Below are 14,915 nucleotides of genomic sequence, written 5' to 3' on the forward strand. Positions count from 1 at the left end.
CTGTGCCTCCGCCTTCTCGTTCTCTCCCTCCTTCTCCCCACATCTGTCTCCCTATATTTCTCACTCTGTTTGACCCATCCATTACCCCACCTTCTATATATCTCTCTCTTTCCCTGTCTCCAACGTGTTTTTTTTTCATTAATTCAGAAATTTGGGCGTCGCTACTACGGCCTTCCTTCCTTTGTTGCCCTTCTGAAACTGCCCCGGATAAGGTGGTGGTGAGCCGACTGTTTGAACCGCTGCAGTTCGTGTGATGAAGGTACTCCTACAATGCTGACATTGTCGCAGCGGTTTGATTCAACTGAGATTCTCGCTGGGCCATTGTAGAGGGCATTGAAGTGTCAACCACATTACGATGCATTTGGAGTCATGTGTAACCTAGACCAGGAAAGGACGGCATAATTCATCCTTTAAAGACATTAGTGAACCAGATGGATTGTTACGACGATCCAGTAGTATCATGGTCATTTTTGATACTAGCTTTTTAAATCCAGATTGATGTAATTAACTGAACCTAAATTTCTCAGCTGTGGTGGCAGAATTTGAACTTACATCTCGGGATCTTTAGTCCAGGCCACTGGATTAGTTCAGCAATATTCCCACTCTACTACCGTAAGGTTTCTCTCGTTCTCTCACTCGGTGTATTCCCGGTCTGACTCCCCATTCCTTCGCCCCCACCTGCCTCTCTCTGTCTTGCCATCTATCTTTTTCCACCGCCTGTCTCCGTCACTCTCTCTCTCTCCCCACGCTCCTACCCGCATCTGTCTCCAACTCTGATCCCCCGTATGTCCCTCTCATTCTGCCTCCTCTTATGTCTTTCTGGTCCTGTCTCTCCTGTATGCCTCTCTCTCTGTCTCTGTCTCCTCATCTGTCTGCCGTTGCTGTCTACCTCATCTGTATCTCTCGCCGTCTCGCCCTGTTTGCCCCGATTGTTTCAACCAATTCTCTATTTTTCTGTCTCTTACAAGTCTGTCTCACCCCCCCTCTCTCACTCACTACGTCATCCCACCGTCTGTCTCTCTCTATCTCAGCCCACTCTGTTATCTTTCTGGCTAACACACGTCTGTCTCCCCTGTCTGCCAATTACTGTCCCCTTCCACCATTCACCCCCATCTGCCCCTGTCTGTCGATCTATGTCTGCGTTCCGTCAGTTTGTCCTGTCTGACTCCCCTGTCTGTCACGCACTGCCCCCTTCCATTATTCTCCCACATCTGACTACTCCCTTCTGCCTTCCACGTCTATCTCTCTCTTTGTCTCCCACCAGATCTCCAACTGCCCAGCCCCCCACAGTTTGCCTCCATCCGTTTCTCACCCTGTCGGTCTGTCTTGCCACCCCCTCCCCTCAGTATTGTCACTATCTATATCCTCCACCATAATTAACTCACTCTTTCTCCCCTCCCCCTAGTCTGTCGCTCTCTCTCTTTCAAAATATGTCTGTCTCGCTTTCTGTCTCTCAGGAATGTCTCCTCTCCATCACAACCACCTGTCTGTCTCTCTCTTTCTTTGACATGCACATAACTGTCTCCCCCTGCCTGTCCATCTCTCTGTCACCTTTACCAGGCGTAAGATTTTGAAGGAGATCTTCCAAGCAAGAGTTTGTAAAATAGCGCAAATCTCCGACCACAAAGACCCTTCTCTCAGGGATCCGTTGGATCTGTCAAAAGCCATTTTGACTTTTCCAGTGCCGGTTTTCAGCGCATGCACATCGCGCTCTGAGAAGCGCACTTGAGGGGACTCGACGCGTGCGGCTGACAAGTTGTCAATGACGATTGCAATAATTATTAATCTTTCACAGAGAGTTATGTAATTAATTTAATAAGCTTCATTTTAATTTAATAAATCCCGGAACGGGCATCCAACCTGTGCCGACGAGGATAGAGTGCTGCATTCTAACCACTAGATGGCGGTCAGAAGGTTGAGTAAACGTGAGAGGCCAAGAACTCGTGAGCCAGTCAGACGGCCTCTGTGAGAATCTTCAATGGGAGAATATTCAAAGTAAACTAGTCGCAACAGCATTGAACTGCAATTTTAAAAAAAAGCTAAAGCTTGTGGTTTGCCCTGGCACACATGGCGGAAATTAAACGGCGCAAGTTAACCGATTTGAAGATTTAATGTCTTTTGGAACTGCTCGTTTTGTTAACTGTAAAACATATGATTTATCTTAAAGATTGGATATTTTATTGCAGTCCTCTGCTGTTGCGACTTTACAAGAACAGCAACATCAATTTAGCTCCCAGTCTGATGTGCGGTATCCGGATTGGTTTCAATACCCGCAAACTGGTGCACTGGGATTACCTCAGACATTATCTGGATTGCATTATTGACGCTTCCCGTCAATGACATTTAATCACAATCTCGTCATTATAAATCTTTCCAGAGTTGCTGGCTGAGTATATCCAACATTTTCTTATGTCATTTCAGATTTACAGGTTTCGCAGTACTTTGCTTTTGAAACTAAAAAGTTATGTAATTTGACGTCATTGAGGATTCGAACGTCAGGGCGTTTATTCAACGGCAAACGTGAGACGTGCGTGCTGTGTATCCTCTCTGCTGCCAGGTAAAGAACATCACTGAGTGATGAGGAACATTTTGAGGGGTGAAGGTGATCAGCATAAGCCGTGATCTATATGCTAACCAAGACATAAGGAGATAAGGGGATGAATTCCTTCAGTCAGAGTTTCAGGTGTAATTGAGGAAATTAATGAGCAGGACCACAAAGGCATTCCATGGATTATTCTCAGTGCCCCGCGCTATTGAGTTTAGAATAAACGGTGCACGAGGTTGGGCTACAGAAACCTGGGACATTGGGATCAGTTCTGGCGCAGGACGGACCTGTTACTGTAGGTCGGGTTGGACATCAACAGAGCTTGGACCAAAGTATTTGCGGGAAGATTAACTGGTGGGTTGGGTGAGAGGTTGAACTCATTTGGCAGTGGATTTGTTTATCAGGATGAAACATCTGTAGATGTTGTAATTTTGCACTGTATACCCAAGTCCAGATGATTATTATATATCAAATATAGCAGTGAACGTGGACTCAGACAGGGCATTGCAACCCATCCATGGGAAACGATAAACCACGGCCCGAACAAACCTTCCCTGACACCGAGCACAAGCATAGGCAAAACAGGCACAGCAGAATTTGCTGAGGACCGCAGAGAGTAAAATGTTCTTTGATTAGTGATAGTTCTAAATATATGTTAATGTCTCTGTGTTAATTTGCAATTTGTTCTGTGGGATATAAATATATTTTGTATATCTGTATTAGTGTTTATATATTTGAATGCAACAAAATTATTTATAATTGAATTATGGATCATCTGTGTGCGATATAAATGTATATTCTGTGTCTATCTTTGTATCTATGTTACTTGTAAACACCTCGCAAATAAACGTAAAGACAATTGCAGCACAGAGATACTTAGTGAAAAATTCAGAAAGAAAACAGAGATAAAAACAAATATATTTATAATAACGCAGAGATGAACACAAATAATTTGATTATCAAGGTTCCACACAATTTTATTTACATGTCACAGATAGATACACAGATATCGTTTAAATTTCCCGCACGGACATCCAAATTCATTAGAAATAACAAAGCATTACACACAAAAATAAAACAAGTGCAGATGGGGGTCGAACCCATGATCTTCAATTTACAATACCAACACCTTTCCACTGGGCCACTGCACAATAATACGCTGCGTGATTTTCGTCACATTGCTACCGAATCCCAATTCATTTAAATTTCATTGTCTGAGCACAGACGCATATACACAAACATAAAGTGGGATAGTGCAACGGGCAAATGATCAGCGTAATTTATATGAAACTAACATAAAACATTTCATAAAACCATACATTTCCGATTGAGAGTACTTGGTCCATCGTACTCTTGAACGAGCTATCCAATTAGTCCCAGCTCTTTCCACAACGGCCTGCAAAATGTGCCTCTTCAAGCATTTATACAATTCCATTTTGAGGTTTACAATTGAATCTGTAGTGCAACGGGGAAATGACAGGGTGGTGAGACTGGCTGAGAGTCAGCACGGGCTCGACGGGCCGAATTGTCTTCTACTGTGCTGTAACAATTCCATGAATCGATGACTCTATGTTTCACCACCCTTTCAGGCAGTGCATTACAGATCACAACAACTCACAGCTTAAAAACAAACAATTCTCCTCCACTTACATCTGTTTCCTTTGTTGTGCACTGGATGTTCCCAAGACTGGATAGATTCGGTTATGGGGAAAGATTGGAGTTGTTTTCTTCGGAACAGATGAGGATAATGGGTGACATAATTGAGGTGTTTAACTTTATGCGGGGCCCAGATAGTATGCATAAGAAACATCTATACCCCTGAGCAGAGAGGTCAATAACCAAGGGGCATAGATTTAAAGTAATTTATAAAAGGATTACACGAGAGTCGAGATACATTTTTTCACCCAGAGTGAATTTGGGTCTTGAGCTCATTGACTGAAAAGTTGGTGGAGACACAATCATAAGCAGTACTTGTATAGGGATTGAATTGCCCTAATCTACAACGCTACAGATCAAGAGCTGGAACGTGGGAATAGGCTGAATAGCTCTTTCGATTGGCGGAGAGAGGATCGGCCGAATGCCCTCCTTCTCTGAGGGAAACTTCTACAATTCTATGAGTCTAAGAGGTGTGGAATGCTCTTTTGTGTCCTGCTCGTATCTGTATCCAACCATCAATGGGATCTTGCTGTGTGGTAATTGGCTGCCGTATTGCGCAACAGTACATCCAGTGACTACACTTCAAGAACGACTTCATCTTCTGTAAAGCAAGTTTTAGTAAAATATTAATTCAGTGGATGTGTGCGTAGCTAGCAAGGCTTATATACATTGCCCAACCCTAATTGGGTTTGAGAAGGTAGTGATGAACAAACTTCGTGAACCACTGCAGTACTTGGATATGGACTTGATGGCTATGGTCCAAGAGCTAGAAATTGGATTTGGCAGGAGAGTACTTTGTTCACCAGCAAGAACGCGATAGGCTAAATGGTTTCCTTCTTTGCTGGAAATATCTACAGTTCTATGATTCAGTGAGGTAATGGTAGTACCAATGTGCTGGTGTAGAAGGAGTTCCAAGATTTTCACCCAGTACAATAATGGAAATGCGATATATTTCCTGTTTCATTATTTGCGGAGTTGATACTCTAGTTGGAAAAATCAATCTTCAGCGATCATGCCCACTTCTGACCTTATGATGGTGGGCAGGTTATTAATGAAGCAGGTGATGAGGAACTCCTGCAGCGATATCCTGGGCTGAGATGATTGGCGTCGAAAAACCACAATCATCTTCTTTTAGGCTAAGTATGTCTCCAGCAGTGGAGATTAACCCAGCAATGACTTCAACTTTAGAAATCTCCTTGATGAAACATTCGGTCAACTACTGCTTTGATGTCAAGGACAATCACTCTCGCCTCATTTTAGAATTAGTCACTTTTGGCCATATTTGGACCAAGGCTGTAATGATGTCTGGAGGCTGGGGGTCCTGTCGGAACTCAAACTGAGCAACAGCGGGCAATTGTGTCATTCTATGTTCGTGAAAGATGCTACAGGAATGCAAGCACGTGCTGTTACTGTTTGAAAACAGCGCACAGTTGCATGATGTATATTTGTAGGATCACATGTGTCATCGACCTCAAATCTTACTCCTACCTTCCTCTTCCGACAGACCATACCAGGGCTTCAAAGCATGGCATGTTTTAAAGTGTCAGTGTTAAAAAAATTGTTTCATTCTATATTTCTTAAAGATTAAGAAGGCACAACAGGCAGCCATATATCCTAGTTTGCCGATGATGCAAATATTGGTGATATAGTAATTAGTGCAGAAGTTAGCGTATACTTATAAAGATATATTGATAGATTAAATGACGGACAATTCAGTGCCAGATAGATTCTAAACAGGTAATTGTGTGGTCATTCATTATAGACCACAAAGTTTAGATACGAGTACTAATTAAATGGAGCACAGCTCGGAGGGATGGAGTTCCAAAGTGGTTGACCGTCCAAGTGCACATACCGCTAAAATGTAGTAGCAAGTTACAAATATATTCGAAACAACTAATGGCATGTTAGGCTTTATAACTAGTGGTTGGACTATAAAGCAATGGAAGGTTTTCTTCAACTGTACAGAGATGTAGTTAGACTATATCTGGGGTACTCTAAGTTATTGAATATAATAGATTCATACAAGTTTACAGCATGAAAGGAGGCAATTTCGGCCCATCCTGTCTGTGCCACGGTTATCCAGCCTAATCCAACTTTCCAGCTCTCTGTCGATAACCCTGCACGTTACGGCCCTTCAGGTGCACATCCAAATACGTTTTAAAGGTGCTACAGATTTCTGCCTCCACCACTCTTTCAGGCAGTGCGTTTTAGAGTACCACAATTATCTGCTTTTGGAAATTTACCATCACATCTCCTGTAAACCTTCTCCAATTACTATAAATGTATGCCCGCTTGTTGTTGAGCACTCTGCTAAGGGAAATAAGCCGTTTCTATCCATTATATCTAGTCCCCTTATGGGCACGGCCCCTTAGAAATGATAGGCTGGATTGGAATGTGTACTATTCATACTCACCAGAATGTTACCAGGATGCCACGGGTTAAATTATGAGGAGAGATTACATAAACTAGGCCTGTACTCCCTGGAATATAGAAGGTTACGTGTCGATTTGATTGAGGTTTTTAAGATTTTGAAACGAATTGATAAGATAGATAGAGATAAATATTTTTTCACCATTCGTGGGGGAGTTTTGACAAGGAGACATAATGTTAAAATTCGACATTCGACAGAGTAGTTAGGAAAATCTTGTTCACGCAAAGTGTGATGGATATATCTGCTACAAAAGGCAGGATATACTAGCTTAATTAAAAATGTTAATTTTAGGTTGATAGTTTTTGCGAGACACAGGTTGAAATGATGTGGAGCCAATGTAGGTGGATGGAGTTACGATGGAGCTCAGCCCAGAATTAACAGAATGGCGAATAGGCACAAGGGGCGGAATGGCCTAATACTATTTCTATGTTCAGTCAATTGGCAGAACACCTCTTATAAATAAAGAAACGTTGTCTTGAAGGGTGAAATAAAATATATTATTTGCAGAGATTATGGACCGCTTCCACGCTTTAATAACAAACAAGCATTAAGTTTAATTGTCAACCCAGTTGTTTGAATATTTACCAGGAGCAGAGACACATCAGTTGGATTTTAATTTCTAACGCATTAACATCTCGGCCATCCTGGTCATGGGCACGCTGCAGTGCAGTGCTTGGAAATTCGGCAAATCGCTTGCAGACTCAAAAAGTAGTTTTCAGCACAGAGCAAACTACACGTCTGCATACTCTGGGAGGCTATATACCTTGTGTTTAACTGTGGCTGGTGAAAAGCTGAAACGCAAAAGCAAAGCACTTAGGCAATAACGCATTGACAGATCAGTTGTGATCTTATTGAATGGCGGAGCATGTTCGTGAAGCCAAATGGCCTAATCCTGCTCCTATTTTTTAAAGGTTGATGGGTTTGTGCAGCTCTCAGGCTGCTTGTGAGTGACTGTTAAAAGTGCCGTTGTGTTTGGGTTTGACCTCTCAGAACAGCTCGCAGTTTTACTTGGAGCTGGTGAACTTGGTGACTGCCTGTATCCCTTCCGACACGGCGTGCTTGGCCAGCTCCCCGGGCAGCAGCAGGCGCACGGTGGTCTGGATCTCACGGGAGCTGATGGTGCGGCGCTTGTTGTAATGGGCCAGGCGGGAAGCCTCACCCGCGATGCGCTCCAAAATGTCCTTCACAACCGAGTTCATGATGTCCATGGCCCTGGAGGAGATGCCGGTGTCGGGGTGAACCTGCTTCATCACTTTGTAGATGTAGATCGAGTAACTCTCCTTCCTCGATTTTCTACGCTTCTTGCGGCACTTCGCTGGCACTTTGGTGACGGCTTGCTTCGTGCCTTCCTTGGTGGAACCTGTTTACCCCGCCGGTGGAAGCAAGCTCAGTGGCCGCAATCTTGGTCAGGGCGGGTCTCACTGCGCATGAGCAGACCTACGTGCAGGGACAAAGTGTGGGCGGGGCTTCAGGGTATATGTCAGTTTGATTGGACAGACGTTTATGCCCGGGTCAGTGACCCCTGAAAAGGAGCCTTGTTGTTCTGATTATTGTCTGGTGACCCTGGGCCCGGGCTCCTCCTATTGGGCCAGCCTAGGCTTACCCTATCGGACCAGCACAGGCTCACACTATTGGGCCAGCCCAGGTTCACCTTATCTGGCCAGTACAGATTCACCCTAATGGGCCAGCCCAGGTTCACCCTATCGGGCTAGTACAGATTCAACCTATTGGGCCAGCCCAGGCTTACCCTATCGGACCAGCACAGGCTCACACTATTGGGCCAGCCCAGGTTCACCTTATCTGGCCAGTACAGATTCACCCTATTGGGCCAGCCCAGGATGACCCGATTGAACCAGCCTAGGTTCACCCTATTGGGTCAGGCCACGTGCACCCGATTGGCCAACCGGTCTCACCCTATTGGGCCAGCCCAGGCTCAACCTATTGGGCCAGCCGGTCTCACCCGATTGGGCCAGCCCGGGTTCACCCTATTGGGCCAGCCCGGGCTCACCATTTTGGGCCAGCCCGGGCTCACCCTATTGGGCCAGCCCGGGCTCAGCATTTTGGGCCAGCACAAAAGACCCAGTAAGCAGCAGAGAAAATCAGCAGCTCATTGATTTTATTCTCACTCTGCGCACAGCTGGTGCAGAACTGAACCCAACCATGTAAGCTGGGATTAATGCACATCATCAGCCTTTTAATGGAGAAGGAGAAATGTTTGTCTCTTCTGTCTGTGGGAACACATTTCAAACATCAGTGTGACTAGAGAAGCACCGAGATACACACACATCCGAGTGAGAGTGTCCCAGTGCACTGCCTGTGGAAAAAGTTTCAACCAGTTACACAGCCTGAAAAACATCGCACCTTTCACATCGGGGTGAAATACACGTGTTCTGTGTGTGGACAAAACGTCAACTAATCATCCAACCTGGAGAGATACAAGGACACCCACACCATGGCGAAACCATCGAAATGTGGAGACTGTGGGAAGGGAAACAGTTCCCCTTCTGATCTAGACATTTATTGTCGCAGTCACACCGGGGAGAGGCTGGTCACCTGCTCTGTGTGCGGGCAGGGTTTCACTCAGTCATCGGATCTGCTGAAACTCCAGCGAGTTAATACTCGGGAAGTGTGGGAAGGGATTCACTCAGTTATCTGAATTGCGAGTTCACAAGTGACAGCACCGGTTGGGTTCGACTGTTATTACTGCTGTTAATCACATCCTGACTGAATCGTATTCATTCTGTCAATTGGGATTTGTTTCTGCTGATGTTAATAACCCCGAAAACTGGGATGGAGTTTAATATTTTGATGTTTGAAATAATACAATGTGTCGATATTTGATCTCTCCGTGATAAGAGGAGACTAATTGATGTCCTGTTACATTTTGCCCCTTTTCTCCTTTCCAACTCTAGATTGTTTCAGTTCTCATGCCTTCAGTTACTCTCAGGGACAAGTCCCAGTTCCCCATACCTTCCAGAATGCCTCTCTTTGCCTTGATGTCCAGGGTAGGAATAGCCAACACGCCTGGGATCACTAAACACAAACCCCAATCTGTTAATCTCTTTCAGCTACAGGACTTTGCGTGTTCCTGGCAGCATCTCTCTCACCTTCGATGTGTGTATAGAGCATCCTGCAAATATGGTTTCAATTTAAATTTGAATCCACTCAGTAAATGTATTTTTTAAAAAGTACAGGTAAACCGATTACATCAAGTAATTGGCAAAGGTTTACAGTCAACAAGATGAATAAGTAAAAACATCATGTCCCAATAACCCAGCTCTATATTCACAGGAGAAAGTCTGTTATCTAAATCCTCGAATGTCAGTTGGTGAGATGAGAGACTGAATCTCTTTCCACACTCAGCGGGTAAACGGCCTCTCCCTGATGTGTTTCCACCCGATGCACATCCGCATCCATTCCCACTGTCCCCACATTTACAGTGTTGAGCCAGCTGGGCACACGAGTCTCAGGCTAGACGATTGGTTGGAGGTGCATCCATACACACAACATGTGTCTTGTTTCTCCCCGCTGTGATTGGTGTTTTTCCAAAGGCTGATGATAAGGTGATGCCGATGAATCCGGTAAATCTCTCAAATCCTGACGTGATGCTTGGTTTCAGTTTCTCAGCTGCAGATCCACCCCTTCTAATACACTGCAAAGGGAGCTTACAAAAGTTGTTACTTTTAAGTGCAGGGTAGAAATTTCCACTGTGGTAGGCATCAGAGTCGGGTCAAATCCTGCCCTCAAATCACATCCACACACCTCCCAGTTGAGGTCTTTTCCCAGTTGAGGTCATTGTTTCGGTATCAAGAGCAGGGCCCCTGTCTAATTTTTGCTCATATTTCGTCCAATGGTACTGAGGACAATTATAACCCTCGAACTACTGCCTTGGCTGAGATCAACTAACAGCCCCGATCAAGGATCGAACATGGGACCGTCTCAGTCAGGATTGCAGTGTTCTAAAAATTTTGGGGGGAGGGGCATGTTGGGAGAGGGTTAGAAACACATTTTACTCCAGCTTTAAACAAAACCTTCATCACACTGCACAATTGTCAAGTCTTTCCAAATTCGTCAAACGGATCATCAAAAAGCGTGAGACATTTTAGAAAGGCGCAAGTGACTGAAATAGACAGCTTTACAATCACTGCACAGTACAGAAGGGAGCGACTGTCAATGGGAGCTCGGTTCGTGAAGTCCTCCGACACTCCGAGATAAACTGGACTGTTCCTTTAAGTATAAATAGGCAGAGAAAAGGGAGTCCCTGTCCCTTTAAATATCTGCCCCATTCCCCCAGGCAGTAGGAGGAGGAACAGCGCGCGGTCTCTTTATATCCTCACACAGCAAGCACCGCCGGATGGGCTCTCACAGGGTCCTAAAATCCAAAGAAACCTTATCGCATCAAGTTAACCACAACAACTGAAAAGTGCACACACAAAGTATTTGCTCTATATATATGTGTGTGTGTGTGTGTGCAAACAAAACACATCATTCCTAATGTTTGCTATTGACTTCCACAGAGATAAGCTGTTATCTTCGCCAGTTATTTTCCAGCATTTTATTTCTTATTATTTACAATGTAATTGCAGAGTGTTTAATTCCTTTACCATTAATTGATGACCTGCGTGCTCTTGTTTAGAAAGTGATGTCACACTGACCATTCCGTTACCAAGGTGACCGTCTGTGCGCAGTATTCAGTGGGAAATGGGATTAAATCTCACCGAGGGTAATGAGCAGCCACCCACCAGTCTCTGCACTTTATTGTCCAGTGATCACCTCACAATCACACAGAAGATCCTAGATTTACCTCCAGTGTGGATGACTTGTGTAAGTGATGTTAAAAATTAATTGTAGGGGTAAAAGAGGAGTTGGGGTGAGGGATGTTTGGGGAGTAGGGGTGAAAGAGGAGTTGGGTGAGGGGTTTGGAGAGTAGGGGTGATAGAGGAGTTGGGTGAGGGGTTTGGGGAGTAGGGGTGATACAGGGTTTGGAGAGTAGGGCTAAAAGAGGAGTTGGGGTGAGGGATGTTTGGGGAGTAGGGGTGAAAGAGGAGTTGGGTGAGGAGTTTATATAGTAGGGGTGATAGTGGAGTTGGGGTGAGGGATGTTTGGGGAGTAGGGGTGATAGAGGTGTTGGGTGAGGGGTTTGGAGAGTAGGGGTGATAGAGGAGTGTGGTGAGGGGTTTGGGGAGTAGGGGTGATAGAGTAGTTGGGTGAGGGGTTTGGGGAGTAGGGGTGATAGAGGAGTTGGGTGAGGGGTTTGGGGAGTAGGGGTGAAAGTGAAGTTGGATGAGGGGTTTGTAGAGTAGGGGTGAGAGAGGAGTTGGGTGAGGGATGTTTGGAGAGTAGGGGTTAAAGAGGAGTTGGAGTGAGGGATGTTTGGGGAGTAGAGGTGATAGAGTAGTTGGGGAGGGGGAGTTGGAGAGTAGGGGTAAAGAAGGTGTATGAGTGATTGGGATTTACTGCCCATTACTTGCCTCTGTTGCACTATGATGGGGTTAATCTTCCCTTTAAAATGTCTTGTATGGTGTGTTTCACTGAAGTTAGACGTGGGGCTGCAGTTCCTTGCAGGCACTGAACTGTTTCTGGTGAATTAATGTGGGTAGTGTTAATTGGGAATAGATTTGAGTGGGATCATTCTGTGCTGAATGAGATGCTGGGCTGCGGGTTTACCATCAGTCCCATTGACGAGATGCTGTTAACAACAAATCCAGGGACCACATACATTGTGACTCCAAATCCAGGGACCACATACATTGTGACTCCAAATCCAGGGACTACATACACTGTGACTCCAAATCCAGGGACTACATACACTGTGACACCAAATCCAGGGACCACATACATTGTGACTCCAAATCCAGGGACCACATACACTGTGACACCAAATCCAGGGACCACATACACTGTGACACCAAATCCAGGGACCACATACATTGTGACTCCAAATCCAGGGACCACATACACTGTGACTCCAAATCCAGGGACCACATACATTGTGACTCCAAATCAAGGGACCACATACATTGTGACACCAAATCCAGGGACTACATACACTGTGACTCCAAATCCAGGGACCACATACATTGTGACTCCAAATCAAGGGACCACATACACTGTGACTCCAAATCCAGGGACCACATACACTGTGAATCCAAATCCAGGGACCACATAAATTGTGACTCCAAATCCAGGGACCACATGCACTGTGACTCCAAATCCAGGGACGACTTACACTGTGACTCCAAATCCAGGGACCACATACACTGTGACACCAAATCCAGGGACCACATACATTGTGACTCCAAATCCAGGGACCACATACACTGTGACTCCAAATCCAGGGACCACATACATTGTGACTCCAAATCAAGGGACCACATACATTGTGACTCCACATCCAGGGACCACATACATTGTGACTCCAAATCCAGGGACCACATACATTGTGATACCAAATCCAGGGACCACATGCACTGTGACTCCAAATCCAGGGACCACATGCACTGTGACTCCAAATCCAGCGACGACATACATTGTGACTCCAAATCCAGGGACTACATACATTGTAACTCCAAATCCAGGGACCACATACATTGTGACACCAAATCCAGGGACGACTTACACTGTGACTCCAAATCCAGGGACGATATACACTCTGACTCCAAATCCAGGGACTACATACATTGTGACTCCAAATCCAGGGACTACATACATTGTGACTCCAAATCCAGGGACCACATACATTGTGACACCAAATCCAGGGACGACTTACACTGTGACTCCAAACCCAGGGACTATATACACTCTGACTCCAAATCCAGGGACTACATACATTGTGACTCCAAATCCAGCGACGACTTACACTGTGACTCCAAATGCAGGGACTACACACATTGTGACTCCAAATCCAGGGACGACTTACACTGATGCATCAAATCCAGGGACTTCTTACACTGAGGGACCAGTTACAATGAGACATCAAATCCAGGATGAATTACATCGTGACACCAAATTGAGGGATTACTAATACCGTGACAACAAATCCAGGGACCAATAACACTGAGACATCAAATCCATGGAGCACTTACACTGAGACTACAACATTACGTAGGATATACGGCACAGAAATGGACCATTCGCATTATCCAGTGCATGCCGGTGTTTATGCTCTGCTCGGTAATTGGAGAGCATCAGTATGGGGAATGGTCATGCAGGTGAAACCAGCTCTAATTAGGGTGAAAGGTGGGTAATGAATGAAGATATGATGGTGGAATCAGACGGTGACCAGTGGGGTCTGGTGACAGATTGTTAGAAGCCCTTTTCAGGCAGATGGATGATTAGATGTAACCAGCACAACAACTATATCCATCTGTTCTTGTCCAACATCCCCAAATCTAATGTCACTAATTAATTTTCCGTGAGAAATGTAGAGATGTGAAAGAACAGAGGAAATGAGGCTTGCACAGGAAAGAAGATTCCTTGAGTGAACACATTGTGAGGCTGTTTAGTGACTTGTCTGTGTGAGGTTAAAAACATGAAATGGAAAAAGGCACGTCCAGTGACACTTATATTGCCAAAAGTGCTTTCTAAGTTAATCACTATATCCTAAGCCGAATATCCTACTGACTATCTCAATCACTAATCCCAGTCCTAAAAAATAACCATAAACCACACCCACTAACCGCTAAACCTACATCTAAACCCATTCCTTAACCAAGGCTAAGAACATAAGAAAATTCAATAAGTTCATGGCTTATATGATCTTGGCTTCAATTCGACTTCCCTGCCCTCTCCCCATAACCCTTGACTCCCCTATCTTACAAAAATTAGTACATCTGCAACTTAAATATCCCTCATATGCGGTCCCTCAAAATGAGATATATTCAATATCCAGCCTCCATTGCACTCTGGGGCAGAGAATTTCAAAGATTCACGACTCTCTGAGAGAAGAAATTCCTCCTCATTTCGGTTTTAAATGGGCGACCTCTTATTCTCAGACTATGCGACCTCGTTCTGGATTCCCCCACAAGAGGTAACAAAGGTCAGTGGGGAAGATAAAGAGCTTATAAAGGAAGTATTTAAACAATTATGTTGATGCAAACATTACTGCAAGGTATGTTAGTAACAAGTAATTATAATCAACTAACCCATCAAAATTAGCAAAGACAATTACAAAGATTAGAACATTTCAATGTTGATCACATGCAGTATGTGTGGAGATCTATTAACCGCATCCAACAATCGTTAAACAATACAGAAAATAACAGATTTACAGTCTTAAGCCTT

This window comes from Pristiophorus japonicus, unplaced genomic scaffold (genome assembly GCF_044704955.1).
Source record: "Pristiophorus japonicus isolate sPriJap1 unplaced genomic scaffold, sPriJap1.hap1 HAP1_SCAFFOLD_61, whole genome shotgun sequence".
NCBI lineage: Eukaryota > Metazoa > Chordata > Chondrichthyes > Pristiophoridae > Pristiophorus > Pristiophorus japonicus.